The sequence below is a fragment of the Rhyacophila brunnea genome, unplaced genomic scaffold (assembly GCF_057557595.1).
Source record: "Rhyacophila brunnea isolate RB1 unplaced genomic scaffold, BYU_Rbru_1.0 scaffold_3, whole genome shotgun sequence".
NCBI lineage: Eukaryota > Metazoa > Arthropoda > Insecta > Trichoptera > Rhyacophilidae > Rhyacophila > Rhyacophila brunnea.
In genome coordinates this window covers 14,274,979-14,291,416 of record NW_028232965.1, presented here as the reverse complement: position 1 = coordinate 14,291,416, position 16,438 = coordinate 14,274,979, and the positions used below count along the sequence as shown (strand labels likewise).

Here is a 16,438-nt window from a genome sequence, read left to right as displayed (position 1 = left end):
TCTAAGTCAATTTAACAATTTAGTGAGGTAACTGTTTTATCATGATTTGTGAATGTGCAATAGTTCATACAAAATTGTCTAGATCGCGCTGCGGGTACTATATTTACACGTCACCTTGACGTTTATGTCGTTTTGGCGGGATGTTTCATAGCGTCACTCATTTTGCGTCAAATCTACGATTCTATTATATTGTATATTATTAACTATGGATTCGATCATTGAATGATGTGAATCCATAATTTGTATAGTTTAATTGTCATTCGCATTTTATTTGAAAATGATTAGGGTTATTAGGAAAATTCAAGTCGCCGCATACCTACCTAGATAATAATATTATAAAGTTTAGTAATGTACTGTTACTACTGTTAGTTGCCTGTGTCTATCAATGATTACTTTTAATAATAAAAATATTTAAGTATATAAAAAATTAAAACAGAATAGGTATATTATTTTAAAACTAAAAAAAGAGAATCCTCCATTTTAAGAGGACAGGCCCCGACGAGATTCGAACTCGTGATCTCCTGTTTACTAGACAGGCGCTTTAACCAACTAAGCCACGGCGCCTTTTCCGCCATGGAAAAATATATTGTATAAAAATATATTATTTATATCTTAAATAATAAAATTTAAAAATTAAATTAAGTATGTAGGTATTATCGAAATAATAATTATTGTGTTAGGTATATATATATATATAGTAATGTAATTAATATGATAATCATATTTTTAAAAACATAAATAGATTGAGTGACCTGTTTCTAAATTTTAATAACGATAGGTAGGTTATCTTACCTAGTTATTATGTAGGTATTATGTCCGTAATACAATATTTATGATGAACGACTTTGTTTCTAAATTTATCTCTTGGGTCCATGTGATTGAAATATATTGTGATAGGTAGGTACTTACTTAGTAGGTTAATACCTATTTAATAATTTTAATTATTTAGAACAAACGTATAGGTACCTAACTTGGATTCAAAAGGTATAATAATATGATTATGAGTACCTATAATAATGATATACTTATTATAATAATATATTATATGAGTATAATAATATATTATATGATATGTTATGTTATAAAACATATACCTAGGTACGTTAGATTCACTAGCAATCTCTATTTTGTATTACCCATTAAAAAAAACACAAATAATTCAGCAAAATATTTCCGTGAGGAAACATAGTACATCCCTTGTGGGGATCGAACCCACGACCTTTGGATTAGAAGTCCAACGCGCTATCCTCTGCGCCAAAGGGACACGACAATGAGTTAATAATTTTAAAACTCGCAACTAGGTGCTGGTTTACTGATGAATTGATGAGTCATATTAAACCGACTAATAAATTCAATTAATTACAGTGACCATATTATAATATTATTATATCTGACAAAATATTATGATATTAAACAATTAATATATTATCATTTATTATTATTACAAATCACTATTGACTCGTTATTTCACATTATTTATTTTACAGTGTACTGATAATATTCATTGGCTCCAACGGGTCTATTCTATACAAAAGGCTGCATTCGTCCGCTAAAACCGCTAACTCGGGTATGTTTGTATCAAATTATTAACACGTATTGTAACAATCATAATTAGCCGGTATTAATTGTTGCAATAAATGATATATTTTAACGGCATGCCCCCTGCCTGTGCTAAAATTTAGAGCATGAGCGATAGAGAGAGAGCGAGAGAGAGACAGTTTCGACTGATTAACTGATTACAATACAATTACAATTATAATATTTCAATATAAAATGTATGTAACAAATACTAACACATTATCACGTTAGCACGTTAGCGGTCAATAGTCGCCTTTTGTATAGAATAGACCCGCTTGTGTTCATGGCGTTGAGTGTCTGGGCATGAGCAATGTACCTATCCAAGAAAGTGCAGGGGTTCGAGATGAGCTGCAGTAAATAGTAGGCGGAGTGAAGAGTGGACATAAAGGTTGGTTCGGATTGGTCGAGTAATTTAGTAAAACCATTTAGTCGAGTCAATCCATGTTATTCTATTTTTTGGTCGAATAGCGACCCCCACCACCTCACTAAATACTAAACAAGGCACGAGACAAGTTAGTCTGAACACATTATGTTTAGTCAAGTTCATTAGTTGTTGTGGAATTTCTACCTCCAATTATATCCAAGGTATATGAAGGTAAGTATTAACTTTTTTTTTTAATTACTTAAATTAATATATTTTTAAATCTTGTGAATTATCCGTTGAATAAAAAAATAGTTCATTTTTTCTTTGTTACGTTGTGCTCTATTCATTTTGACACATCACTTACTAATGTACTGTCTTCGGACACTTTTTCAGTTAAGCCTCAATGACATTGAGCTACTTTACAAGCTGCTTCTTGGCGAAATTAAAAGCAGGCGAGTCAGCTAGTGCGATTGTGATGATGACACACACAAGACTTTCCACTCGCTCAGAAGCCAATATCTATGGAAGCCAACAAGCTATCGAGTTGATACCGCCATTTTTGGTACTATTTTGATAGGACGTATTGAGTAGTTCGTTTTTTTTTACTGGGAGGTCGCTACTATCGCTCTACTGCGCAGACGCAGTAGGCCCACACGCCAGCGTGTAGCGTGTAAAGTTGACCGGCTTTCAACTTTTCTCGAGAAATTGTTTATAATCTGCTTGTTAGCTTGTTCGATGATGACACTGGGCGAGTTTACAAGCAGATTATAAATTCGCCAACAAGCAACTTGTACAGTAGCTAAATCACACGCCACTCGACGAAATCACTCGACCAGTCCGAACCAGCCTTTAGTGACACCGGCTTCCGCAATCCTTATTGTGTAATTTAATTTAATATGATATTGTGTAGTGGGTCTATTCTATTCTATACACAAGGCGGGTATCGGCGGCTTAGACGTAGTAGCAGTTTGGAGTTTAGATGGTTAACTGATTGTAACAATTAACCGCCTCAATACATACATATTATGATAAACTACCGTCGATAGCCGCCTTGTGTATAGAATAGACCCACATGTATAGTTTGTGTTATATTCTTGGTTACGGTAAAAATATTCGTATACAATAAACACGATTTGGAGGGATTTTTCCACGTGTGCTAAACGACGTGTTATTGTTTACCATTCATTCCTATTTTAGAGAGATCCTGATTCCTGACTAAGTCAGATACAGAAGTCTTCTAGTAAGTATCTGTCGTCTGATCTTATAGCATGATTACAGTTTTTACTATATATTATACAGTGGCGAAGGGTGGAGGTAGGCTGTGAAGATCCGCCTTAAATAGTGCACACTAAACTTTGTCAGTCTTATGTATTTGTTTTCATTGAAATAAGACTACAATTTACAGATGGTGTTGGTTATTTTTTAAATTAAATTGAACCCTGCGAAAACCGAGCCATAAAAGATATCTAATAGCCAAAAAATACTCGTTTATCTACAAAATATCTCAAATTATGCAATTAAATCATACATAACTTTGGATATTGTATAATCGTAGATATGATAATATTTTATGTATTATAGTTTAATAATGTGTAGTTTAATAAAATGAACCAACAATTAATATGTCTTATATGTATTGTTAATCCAACGGCAACAAATAAGACAAGTATGAATGAGTGAAAGTATACCAAAACTATTATGGTTTGGTATGCAGGGTTTTTTTTTTTTATAACTGGCCAACACCATATTCTGTAAAGTGTAGTTTTAGTTCAATAAAAACAAATACGAATGACTAACAAAGTTTAATATGCACTATATAATTATTGCGGATCAACAGCCTACCTCAGTGTTTCCCAAAGTGTGGTACGCGTACGCCCTGGGGTACGGGAAGAGTATGGTGGGGGGTACGCGCTGCACCGGGCTTTGGCTGCCCCTGGTGCAAAAAGCATTAATACAACATCCATGCTAAAAGGTTTATCGCATGCGGAAGAAGAGCAATTGTTGGAGTTAGCTTCAGATGGATTCTTGAAAAATAAATACATATAAGTAGTGTACTTTAACATCATTCTGATTGCAAATGCAACATGTGTATCCAGTTTTAACAGAGAAAGTCCTGAAATACATCCTGCCTTTCCAACTTCATATAGATTATATATAGATAATATCTTCTCATTGATTATAATGAATGTTATTTATAATATAACTTTTATTTATATTTTATTATGAATGAATTTTATTTTTCGTTAATTATTTTTTTGATTATGCACTAAAAAGGAAAAAATAAATATATTTTCATTGTTATTAAAGTATATGCATTTTTTTTTGACGAGGGGTACTCAGTGTTACGAAAATTATAGAAGGTGTACACAGATGTCGAAAGTTTGGGAAACACTGTCCTACCTTCACCCTTCGCTACACGTTGTTCTACTTCTTTTCGGATGTCAATAATATTTTACACTTACGTGAAATTAGTGGAAATGAACGATGTTTTAAAATTTTCTAAAATGGGGCCTGTTTAATTCACTCCGTAAACTCCTCATTGATATCGCTGTTTACTGCATACCAGGGTTTATTATTATTAAAAAAATGATAGTATTGAATATATTTCGCGACCCACTCGATATGCCAAGCGACCCATGTTAGTAATCCTTGCCGTATAGTGTATGGTATAATACTATTATGTTTATGTATACCTATTCCTTATTAAAATAGTTTGTTATATTTATTAGAAATGTAAAAGTCGTAGGTACTTGTTGTAAACCTCTCAAATCAATGTTCACGATAAATACGAGGGTGGGTCAATAATTCCTTAGAAAAAAGCATTAAAACAGTTTTTATTTTTGTATTTTTTTGTTATTTCTCAACATAATCTCCTTGGAGCTCAATACACTTGGTTAGACGTTTCTCAATTTTTTTTAAACCGTCAGAAAAATAAGTTTTCGGAAGGTCCTCAAAATAAGCATTTGTCCGATCGATGACTTCTTCATTTGAAAAAAAACGTTGTCCACTTAGCCATTTTTTTAAGTTTGGGAAAAGGAAAAAGTCACTGGGGGCTAAATCTGGCGAATACGGTGGGTGGTCGACCAATTCGAACTTCAATTCTTCAATTTTAGCCATTGATCGTAAACATGTGTGAACACGGGCATTGTCCTGATGAAAGAGGATTTTTTTCCTGTTTAAATGAGGCCGTTTTTCTTCAATTTTGTTTTTTAGCTGGTCCAATAAAGATGCATAATAATCCCCTGTTATTATTTTTCCTTTTTCCAAATAGTCAACGAAAATAATCCCACGTGCATCCCAAAATACAGTAGCCATAACCTTACCAGCTGATTTTACGGTTTTCGCCTTCTTTGGACATGGTTCGCCTTTCGCAATCCACTGCTTTGACTGTTCTTTCGTCTCGGGAGTATAGTCGTGTATCCATGTTTCATCTACAGTCACAAAGCGACGAAAAAATTCATCCGGATTGCGTTGCATGAGCGACAACAGGGCTTTAGAGGCCACCACCCTATTGCGTTTATTGTCGACTGTGAGCAAACGCGGCACCCATCTTGCAGAAATTTTTTTCATGCCCAATTTGTCATGTAAAATAGAAATGACGCTACCTTTTGAGATCCCTGTAACCTCAATTATCTCACTCAACTTTAATCTTTGGTCACTTAACACCATATCGTGGATTTTATTGATCATTTCTGGTGTAGTCACCTCTACAGGACGTCCTGAGCGTGGTTCATCCTTTGTTGATGTATGACCACGTTTAAATTCATTTAACCAGTGATAAATAGTTGCAAGTGAAGGAGCAGATATGCCGTGAACTAAATCCAACTCATTTTTTATTTACTTTGCTGTTAACCCTTTTAAATTAAAATGTTTAATAACAGCTCTAAACTCAAATTTCTCCATTTTTGTAAACAAGCAAATTTTTTTTTTAAATGTACGAGAAAAACACAACAACCCGACCAATCTGATTGAAACTTCGCAGCATACTGAATCGGTAGTGCCGCTGCATGAAAACAAACCGCTTACAGTACTAGTCGCGCCACCTGTCGGCTTTTCTAAGGACTTATTGACCCACCCTCGTATTTAGATATCCCTACTATTGCTTGGATAATATAATTGTTTTGCATATTTTCCAAGTATTATACAATCTTCTGCAGAAAGGGGCTTTGATGTAACCTCGAGTGACATTTATGTATCGTTATGTGACGTGGATAACATCTTATTATTTATTTATTTGGATTACATAAAGGGGGATCGAAATGTGCTAGGGCTTCGACTTGATGTGAAGCAGAGCCGAATTTATAGCGATATTGATCAAGCTATCTTGTGTAGATAATGGAGGCGTCCAAATTGTGGAGGTGGCATTTTCTCCAGTTGACATTAAATTTGAAGTATATACATATCTATCTATCTGATAAAAAACTCTATCGTCAATGTTAAGGTCGTAGAGTTGCCACTTCATAACTTTGCACTCCGGCTCTAGGATGAAAATTGTGTAATATATTCTAAAAATATTTTTTTACATATATTATATATTTATTTAATTATAACTACATTTATATTAATACAAGTAAATATCATTTGTTCTAATTTTATGCCAGGTAATCAGGCAAATATGGCGTATCAGTGCAGTAAAAAGTGCAAAAAAGTGAAAAGTTATAAATCGTATAGATAGATACTCTACGAGTACGACCTACGCCATATTGTTTTGCAATGGCGGGAAACTAACTTATTTATATAGCTGTGATAACTAGCTTAGCAGTGATTTTCTTTGATCCAGATAACGCAATCGATTCGTCAGAAAATATAAATTAGGAAATTCGAAACAGTTCAAACTGGTCATAGGTACAATAAATAATTAAATTATACCAATTTTCTCATAATGAGTATACCTACAATATTACCCTAAACATAACACAATCCCTGCAACTAGAATCAAAGGGGCCTATAACATAACCACTACACAGTGATACGTAAAACGTATAATATGCACATAAAAGAACTACTAATGATATTATGTGTCATCGCTGACGTAACATAATTATTTTTAGTTATAGGATGTGATTCTGAGAAAGAGGTAGATTATTTAAAATTAGAATTAGAATTTTTACTAGACACGTTGGTAGCTAGTTACAATTAATGATTTTGTGATTATGATTATCGTGAAGGCTTTCAAAATCAGTCAGTGACTCGGGCCCCCATTTCCCTTAAATCCGCTACTGTAACAGGTGTTCTGGCAAAGAACGAAACTGGGCTGGAAAAAATTGGACTGTTTCTAAAAGAAGTCATAATATACTTACATCTTTGATAACAAATACAATAGGTAATGATTTTAGTATGGTGAATTGGTAATAATAAAGATAATATTCACACGAACCTCACGGAACTGCTAAGTTCCGAAAACATGGTCACCTTCAGCTGTCAACGCTTCGTCATCAATCATCATTCAGTGTGCAGGTATTGGCAGGTTTGTGGACTTACAACGGTTTCACAGAGGATTCAAGTATCATATTATTATATCGATACTTTTTATTATAATAATATTCTGTTTTGATAATATGTCGATAAGTTTTCTTTCGATACTTATGGCATCAATACCTATTGATGCTTTATTATTTACAGTACTCGAAATAGAAAATTTTACCAACCGGAACGCTCAATATGTTTTCAAAAAATATGTGCAATATTCGATATAATAACTGTAATACAAAAATATCACGGTTTTACATAATGTACTTTATAAAACATTTTCATCACCACATTCGCCCGAATCAGTTGTTTGTGACATCAAAATATATAATAATATAAGTTTACGAAATCGTTTACAAAATCATAACATTAATATACAAATATAAATATCTAAAAGTATATGAATCTAATTGGAGTAGAAAACATAAAAATACATGAAATAATGGACAAACCAATACAATTTCCCATTGGGTTCGTCAGTAGTTTGAATAAATTATAAATGTATAACTAAGTGTAGATGGAAACATGAGTAAAGATACCTTGTCGTAATTGATTTTTGGGTTTTTACCAAGTGTATTTCTTCCTTCTTTCCTCGATATGTTATAATATAATTATTATGTTTGATTATGATATTATGATATCTCTTGATAATGGCCTCTGCACTGCAATTAGCCCGAATCGTCAAGGAAAGAAGGAAGAAGTCCATGCGGTGAAAACCCAAAAATCAATTACGATGACAAACAACCGTGATAGTCTCAAACAGCCTTTGAGATAGATACAGACAAGACACATGCTACTTTATTCAAAGCTCTGATTTTTAGTAAATTGGAAATATTTTGATAAAACTATTTTTTAATCAAATCAAAATCCAACATGTACGAAAAAGCAAGAGCTCAAGCATCAAGAGTACAGTATGAACATCATAATAAATTAATTTAATAAAATTAGGTATTCAATTAATACACAAGTTTTACGAATGTAGCATTCTTTATTAATTATGCATACTTAGACCTAGATTCTTCGACTAGCTCTGGTATGGTGATTTAGAATCAGGATCACAAAATAAATAAAAGTGTTCCTTTGGTTCATCGAACTATCCAAATTATTTGTTTTTCTTATTGGTAGGAAGTTGAAATGGAGTGCCGCTGGTTTAAAATTATCTTATTGCTTAATTCCGTATTAATTAATATTATTTACTATTACTCTTTTAATTATCTTGTTAAATTACACACTCAAAAAAAGGGCCGCTTATTGGAGCGCCGCTCGTTTAAAATCATTTTATTGCTTCGTTTCGTAATAATTAATATCATTTAATAATAGTATTTTAATTATCTTGTTACACACTCAGAAAAAGCACCGCTTATTGGAAGCGCCGCTGGTTTGAAATTATTTTATTGCTTCATTCCGTAATTATTAATATTATTTACTATTACTTTTTTAATTATCTCATTAAATTACACATTCAGGAAAAGAGTCGCTTATTGGAGCGCCGCTGGTTTAACATGAACCCCTGAGACCGAAAAGAATATAATCATAATAATAATTATTTACCAACTCAACATTCACAAAATTTATTTATTTATTGATAAGTATATAATCTTACTCATAAATAATACTTACATAAATATAGCCTCAAATCTTGATACACAATCAATACAATGAAATATAAATATACACTCCAATATAAATAAAGTTTTATGAATATCTAACGTTGGGAAAGTTAACAGAAACAAATTTGAATCCGCCTAACACAACGATAAATATTTCAAAGGATTACGCAACCCGAATGCAATATAAATTATAAACATTATGTGTTACATCGCGGCCGGTCACACGCGAAAAATACACTCTGACCTGTTTTCCTAAACGCGCCAAAAGAAGTGTAACTTCAAAAAAAACTTAAAAAACAATATATTCACCTGCATAGGTTGTATGAGTGCCTAGACATTCTCCAGTGCCTTTATAAGAATGTGGAGAATATTCTAAAAGTAATTAGTATCATGATACCTACTTTTGTATTTAATAAACCATCTACTGCCTACACTCTACAGGGATTTTATACATTCGCCTATATCATTATTCATTATTTAAACTAAGTAAGAATGCGAAAATTCTAAAAGAAATTGCCATTACCATGTAGGTACTATTAAAAAAATCAAAAAGAATTTTCTTTAATTGATTATAAAGCAATATACTTACATAAGTTTATGAGTGCCTAATACATTTTCCAGTGCATCAATAAGAATGTAGTGAATATTTGAAAAGTAGATGACATTATGATAATTTTATATTTCATTCGGAAATAATCTACCTTATCTATGAGCTCTATTTTATGAGAGCCTAATACATTTTTTAAAAAATATGGAATATCAATATTATTTTATAAATAGGTGAAGGCATTGCCCTTTTTTACAAACAGTCTACCTGCAGGGTCTTATGACAGCCTAATACATTTTTTTCAAAATATGCGATATGAATATTATTTTAAGCTAAGTGAAAATTCTAGAAGACATTGACATTTTTTCAAAAACAATCTACCTGCAGGGTTCTATGTTCTATACATTTTTTTAAATTTGCAATATCGATATTATTTTAAGCTTAGTAATAAATAGGTGAAAATTGTAGAAGGCACTACCATTTTTCATAAACAATCTACCTGCAGGGGTTTATGAGGGGTTAATACATTTTTTTCAAAATATGCAATGTCGACATTATTTTAAGCTTAGTAATAAATAGGTGAAAATTCTTTTTTTAAATATGTATGCAATATATTTTAAGCTTAGTATTAAAAACGTGAAAATTTTAGAAGGCATGCCATAACCAAGATAATTTTTAAATAATAATAAAAAACTATTTTCATTATTAATTTTACTATAATATAATATATACCTACCTGCAATGGTTTTGTGAGTGCCAAATACATTTTCCATTGTATATATTACTATTATAAGAATGACGTGAATATTCGAAAAGTGGATTGATTGCATCATGATACTTTTGTATTTCACAAACCATCTACCTTACGTCCTTCTATAATCTATACCCATAATACCAGGTACCCTAAATAAATGATGTATTTTGTGATTTTGTCTGCTCGAAAAAAAACATTGTTGTAATAATATACTATTATATTATCATATTGTCTTATTAAGAAAACGGAGAGAGCAATAAATTTAAGAGTGCTTTCTTCAATATTTTTTTTTATTTTTTATTATTAGACACATGGGTTGTCTAGAAATGCATTGTTGGGGTAAAATATATCTAGCTCGATGCATTTCTAAGAACAAAATTTTAACTTGGCTAATTGTGGCACCCATTTGTATCGATATATTATGTAGGAACAATAATCAGGGATTTTCAACCAGTAAAATCATTGTTTAATAGAAAGATAATTATTTTATTATGTTTCAAAATATTTTGAACTGGAACGCCATATGAAATAATCTGATGAGGCTCGAGAATTTTACGAGACATCTTGCTATCTTCTAGGATTCCACGAGAAGGAACGGTATATTCGAGGATTCCACGAGACGGAACGGTATTCTCGAGGAATTCACGAACCGGAACGGCGCTCCAGGGCGTTCTGCTACATTCCGAGCGCTGATATTATAACAATTACAAGATAAAAAGAACTTTTTATATAAGTACAACGTTTTAAAATTTTCTGTTGAATTATTATGCTCAATATGCTCAAACTTGTACTTGATATGAAGTAAATAAAAACAAACAAACAAACAAAATATAGAATAGTGAAATGTCATTTTGACATTTCATTTTGATTTATATATTAATAATTTAGTTGCTGGGACCACCGCCTTAGCAACCAATAACAGTCTTTTACTTTTTACGGATTTTTCTGAAATAACTTTCCATACAAAATAGAATGAACTGAAAATGAATTCAATTATGCTTAAAGATGGCTAAAAGTATTAAAAGAATGCATTGGCATCGTGTTCTAATATATTCTAAAAGTTTCAAATGTCTAGCTAGTTGGGAAATTAGTTAAAAATCGATTGCAAGATTTGTACCGGAAAAACAACCACCGGACAAACAAGAATATGAGCTAATAAAAACTTTGTAAAACATAGCCAGAAGCATAATACAATAATTCCAAGGAAGGATTCATCTCTTGTGGGGATCGAACCCACGACCTTTGGATTAGAAGTCCAACGCGCTATCCTCTGCGCCAAAGAGACATGGAAATGTTCAAAATAATACGAAAATTAATTTTATCACCGTCACAAAAATGCACAATGTTGCAGTATTTGAAACATCACGATAATATATTATATAAAAAAATAATTGAAGAGATTATAATGAAGACAATGTAATAATGAATAATAAACATTATTATAGTCGAGCTGTAGCCGGCAGGTAACAGTTATGAGTTAGGTATTTACATGTAAACTTATCAGTAAGGTTGCGATTGTTTCCAATGGTTTTAATTCTAAGATATGAATAATATTATCAAATAATAATTCGTGGGGATTTTCCGAGATTTTCCGAAATTCGAGCGATCGGGATTCACATTAGTTTTTAGGCATTGTTAGTTTAGTCATTGTTATGAGGCTCACCTTCCGCAATTACCAGCCGGTCAATTTTAGCCACGTCACAGAGGTTCTGGAATTTTGCAATCCTCATTAGTCATTATAAATATTATTGGGAGAGAAAACTCACATTAATAATAATTAATTGTTACATTCAGGGGTAGGGAACAGTAGGGATCCTCCTGTGACGTTATAGGTTCTGGTCCAGACCCCGCCCAGAAAAGGAAAAATACAAATTATTTAAGTAAATGGAATGTTACTTATTCTTATTATTCGTCGGGGCCTCATCACTAACGATCGCGACCCGGAGGATTTGGCTATCAAACAGCATATGAACGGATTGACTACACTCCTCTCGGAATTCTACGACACGCAAGACATGTGGCCACTGGAAGACCCGCGGCATTCATAAATTGGTGCGACTATCTGGGGCATCAAGCGTATCAATAATAATTATAACCATTAAGCCACACGCATTTGATAAACATTTGTGGATGCGACAGCTCGCAATTACTCGTAGGTGAACATTCTCAATTATACGTCCAGGTCAGACTTTTATCTCTAAATTCAAAGTTTGTAGTGTCAGAGTTTGGGGGATGTATCGATGTGCGGTATTCCGCGGTTGAAGCGACGAGAAACTATAAATAGTAAGTGGAGGAAAAATGTGGAAGTTTTTGACAACTGCTAGATTTTCTTAACCCCCTCCCCTCCCCATGCATTATAAATCAATAACAAAATAATATGGATATTTTTGAAAATATACCCGCCCAACCATTCTTCTGCGTGCGCGCCTCGGTTTGTGAAACCTTATTTTTCATTTTTTTTTACGCCATCGGTGTTTTACTCGTAGTTGGTAAGATATACAAGAAAAGAATGCATTTCAACATTCTCAACTATTCAGGTCCGAACCTGGCAAATGGTAGGCTCGATTGGAGTAAATCGGAGAGATGCTTCGTTTACAATAATTTTCTAAATCTCCACACATTTTGATCATATAACAATACTAATCTATCTAATCTGTATCTATTTGTCTTTTATTGAGTATAGCTTTAAAGATCTTTAAAAAATTATAGATTTAATGAAAACTACAAAAAGTATTGTTTGTCGTTGGTAAAAACTAAGTCTAGACTCTAGCTAGCTGGTATTTACAGCTCCTTCACTAGAGATGCACAGCAGGGTTAAGTGATTAATTGAATTGGCGGTTGGGTGTTAGAAATCTACAATAATGATTAAAAACCATTACGGTTAATTTCTCTGAATAATTTTCTAGAACCATATCTCCAGCACTTGCTCTCTAATATGCTTTTACCATATGTTGCACAAATGAATTAAAATAAAACACAATAATACCTTTTTATGTACCCGGATTATTTGGCCATCAGGCAACTTTTTCCATGGCTTTGCCTCACCCCTCCCGGCATTTAGTGGCACGCAGTGGTGTCAGTTAGAAAACGCGTGGAAATTTTGATCTTTGGCATGTCCTTTCCGCCGCATCGATTTGCCGCCCTTCGGTAATAGGCAATATATTATTACGCTGAAATTTCATTTATTTTCATAAGATTCAATCAATAAAACCATGAAAAAAAATCTTTCTCGGGCTTTTACCGCCCCCTGAATCTCCCCGTCGGTGATCCGCACCTCTAACACCCCCGCTTGACACGTCTTTGCCTTCTACCAACAATTTATTGTTAAACCTCCAAAATTAAAGTACTTAACACAAAATCTAGCTCATTCAAAGATGTTGAAAAAAACGTCTTCCATAGAGTTTGGTAGGTTGTTGTTTAAAAAAATTACCCTTCAAATTGGATCTTGTTTCAGCGATTTTGATAAAGAGACCATATCAAGATCAATCTTCTAGATACGACAGGTTTGGTTCTGTATTAGTTTAATAATTATAAAATAATAGTGCTTAATCATTTTGTTTTAATGAAAAATATTATAAATATGCATATATTTAAAAAAAACCGTCATCTATAGAGAGCCTGAATGTATGAAATTTAAATAAAAAAATGACCTATGTAGATAGAATGGTGTCAGATTCTTGTTGCAGTGCAAGCGACTCATTTAGGTGTTGGTATCGTTACTTTGAAATGACACTAACACCCTTCCAAAGTAATTTCGTCGAGGTCGCAATGTAAGAATAATCTATCTTATCTCTACCTCGTCCACAAACTAATTTTCATATAAACTGAACAATAATGTTAAGAAGTTTGGTAGGTTGTTGTATAAAAATATACCCGTCATACTGGATTTTGTTTCAGCGATTTTGATAAAGAAACCACAGTGGGATCAATTTTCTACATGCGACAGGTATGGTTATATTATATCAGTTTAATAATAGAAACAGTGCTTAATCATTATGTTTTAATGAAAAATTTCATAAAAATGCATATAATTAAAACCTTGCTAAGAGGTATTCATCTCTTGTGGGGATCGAACCCACGACCTTTGGATTAGAAGTCCAACGCGCTATCCTCTGCGCCAAAGAGACATGGAAACGTATAAAGTAATATGAAAACTAATTTATTAAGAAACAATGCTATCACCGTTATAAAAATGCACAATGTTGCAATATTTTCAATAAAACGGAATATGTAAAAGATGCTTTAATTAACGAGATTATAATGAATACAATGTAATAAATTATAAATATTAATTTATAGCCGAGTTCTCATCAGGTTTTTTCGATCACAGGAGAAAATTGTTCGGACCTTGTTGGGACAGAACAATTACAGCAATTTTTATTTGATAAATTTAGGGATTAGGAATTTTCCTCAAATAGTACCTATATGGGTTTGTGAAACTTAACCTTAGTTTTCCTTTTCATTTGACCATAAATACACATGGTTACCACCATGGCCCCCACATCCTGAAGCGGGCCCCCAGGATAGGATCTTTGGCGGACCCCCCTACCAATCGATAAATATAATGGCAGTGTGACTCTACTACCTAGCGTTTTCTAAATGGTGTACGCGGTAAAATTATTGTGTATATTTAGTATTTTTTTGTAAATTTTAATACATCCATTTGAATTGTGGATTTGTCGAGTATCGATACACAATTAAAAATTGTATCCAACCACATAATTTTAAATAAATATTAATAAAGGAAAAAAGCGCCGCAGGCGACTTTTATACTATTAGTGAGAATTTGTGATGCGTGTATCTGGTCGACTCGACACGCCGGGCCCTTCCTAAGCCCGGGCCCCCAGGCTAGAGCCCTGTCAGCACCCCATTTGTGGGGGCCATGGTTACCACCATTCTATACAACCGATGTTTTAGGACATACATGACAGCCAACTAGTAATATAATATCATTTTTTCCGACAAAAATAACGAGCACTCAAGTAGGTTCACACCTTACATTTTCTTCATAGCCTTGCATTTCCTTTCCATAACTAATAATATTTAATAAAAGATTGCTTTGGAAGTAAAAGGTAAACTATTAATCTATCTCTGGGAGCTAGTTTGTCGAAGTCTAAAAATAACAATTTTGGATAAGCGCAATATTTAAGATTTTTATATCGTTAGTAATTATTGTTGTCTATGGACTTTCAGCTTTTTCATTTTAGGAATGTTAGATTTATGTTATGAATAGACTCAACAAGTCAATTATTTGCCATGAGTGTTATGTATAAAATCTGTATTTTTTTATATGCTGTGCTAATTTTCTGCATAATCGTATCTACCTACAAACAGAATACTGGCTCTGAGGTAAAGAATATTTATCGGACGGTCAACATACTCTTATCAAGTTATTTGCTAGGTAAACCATTATGACATTATCAGACAATTACTGAATTTCAAGGGTTCGACTAGTTAAAATTTAAGAGAAAATTTTATCTCAAATCTGGGTGCGGGACGAAATCCCGAAAGCCGAAATCCCGAATGCTGAAATCCCGAATGGCCGAAATCCCGAATGGCCGCAATCCCGAAAGCCGAAATCCCGAAGGCCGAAATCCCGAATGGAAAATAAAAAAAATACAAACAGTAATAATTGCGCAATTTTAACACTTATCTTGAATTGCGCAAATTTTACAAATGAGCAAAATGAGAAAAGATCAGCTTTCTCACTGAAAATAAATATGCACCCAGAATATGATTTCCCATTTTTGACAGGTGCTACGTATCATCGGTGCCTTTTTAAATTTCGGGCCGCTTTGCGTCGTACCGGTTGATATCTATTTGAAGAATTCGTGTTCTTTCGTGTGCTGAAATTCTGTTCCTGACACACGCACTATAGTTCGCCATCGCTACTCTATACATATTCCTAGTATTACTATGAATATTCGTATACACCCGGTCCTCTTCTTGCTTCTTGCTTTACCACCGATTAAAAAAAACTAAAAAGAATAAAAATATGTATGTATGTATGTACATATTTATCTAAAAAATGCATTGGAATGGACCGCACGCCACTGGTGCATACATATGTTGTCACAAGATGCCGCCCAGACATACATAAGTACATACATGACGCC

The 16,438-nt window shown here is 33.1% G+C and overlaps 4 non-coding genes across 4 annotated transcripts; all 4 read right to left on the bottom strand.

Moving 5' to 3' along the window:
• Positions 1-490: 490 nt before the first annotated feature.
• Positions 491-564, bottom strand: TRNAT-AGU (transfer RNA threonine (anticodon AGU)). The gene has a single exon. It is a non-coding gene; the product is annotated as a tRNA-Thr (tRNA).
• A 627-nt stretch (positions 565-1,191) lies between these two features.
• On the bottom strand, positions 1,192-1,264 carry TRNAR-UCU (transfer RNA arginine (anticodon UCU)). The gene has a single exon. It is a non-coding gene; the product is annotated as a tRNA-Arg (tRNA).
• Positions 1,265-11,534: 10,270 nt separating this feature from the next.
• TRNAR-UCU (transfer RNA arginine (anticodon UCU)) lies at positions 11,535-11,607 on the bottom strand. Its single transcript has one exon. It is a non-coding gene; the product is annotated as a tRNA-Arg (tRNA).
• Positions 11,608-14,376: 2,769 nt separating this feature from the next.
• TRNAR-UCU (transfer RNA arginine (anticodon UCU)) lies at positions 14,377-14,449 on the bottom strand. Its single transcript has one exon. It is a non-coding gene; the product is annotated as a tRNA-Arg (tRNA).
• Positions 14,450-16,438: the final 1,989 nt, after the last annotated feature.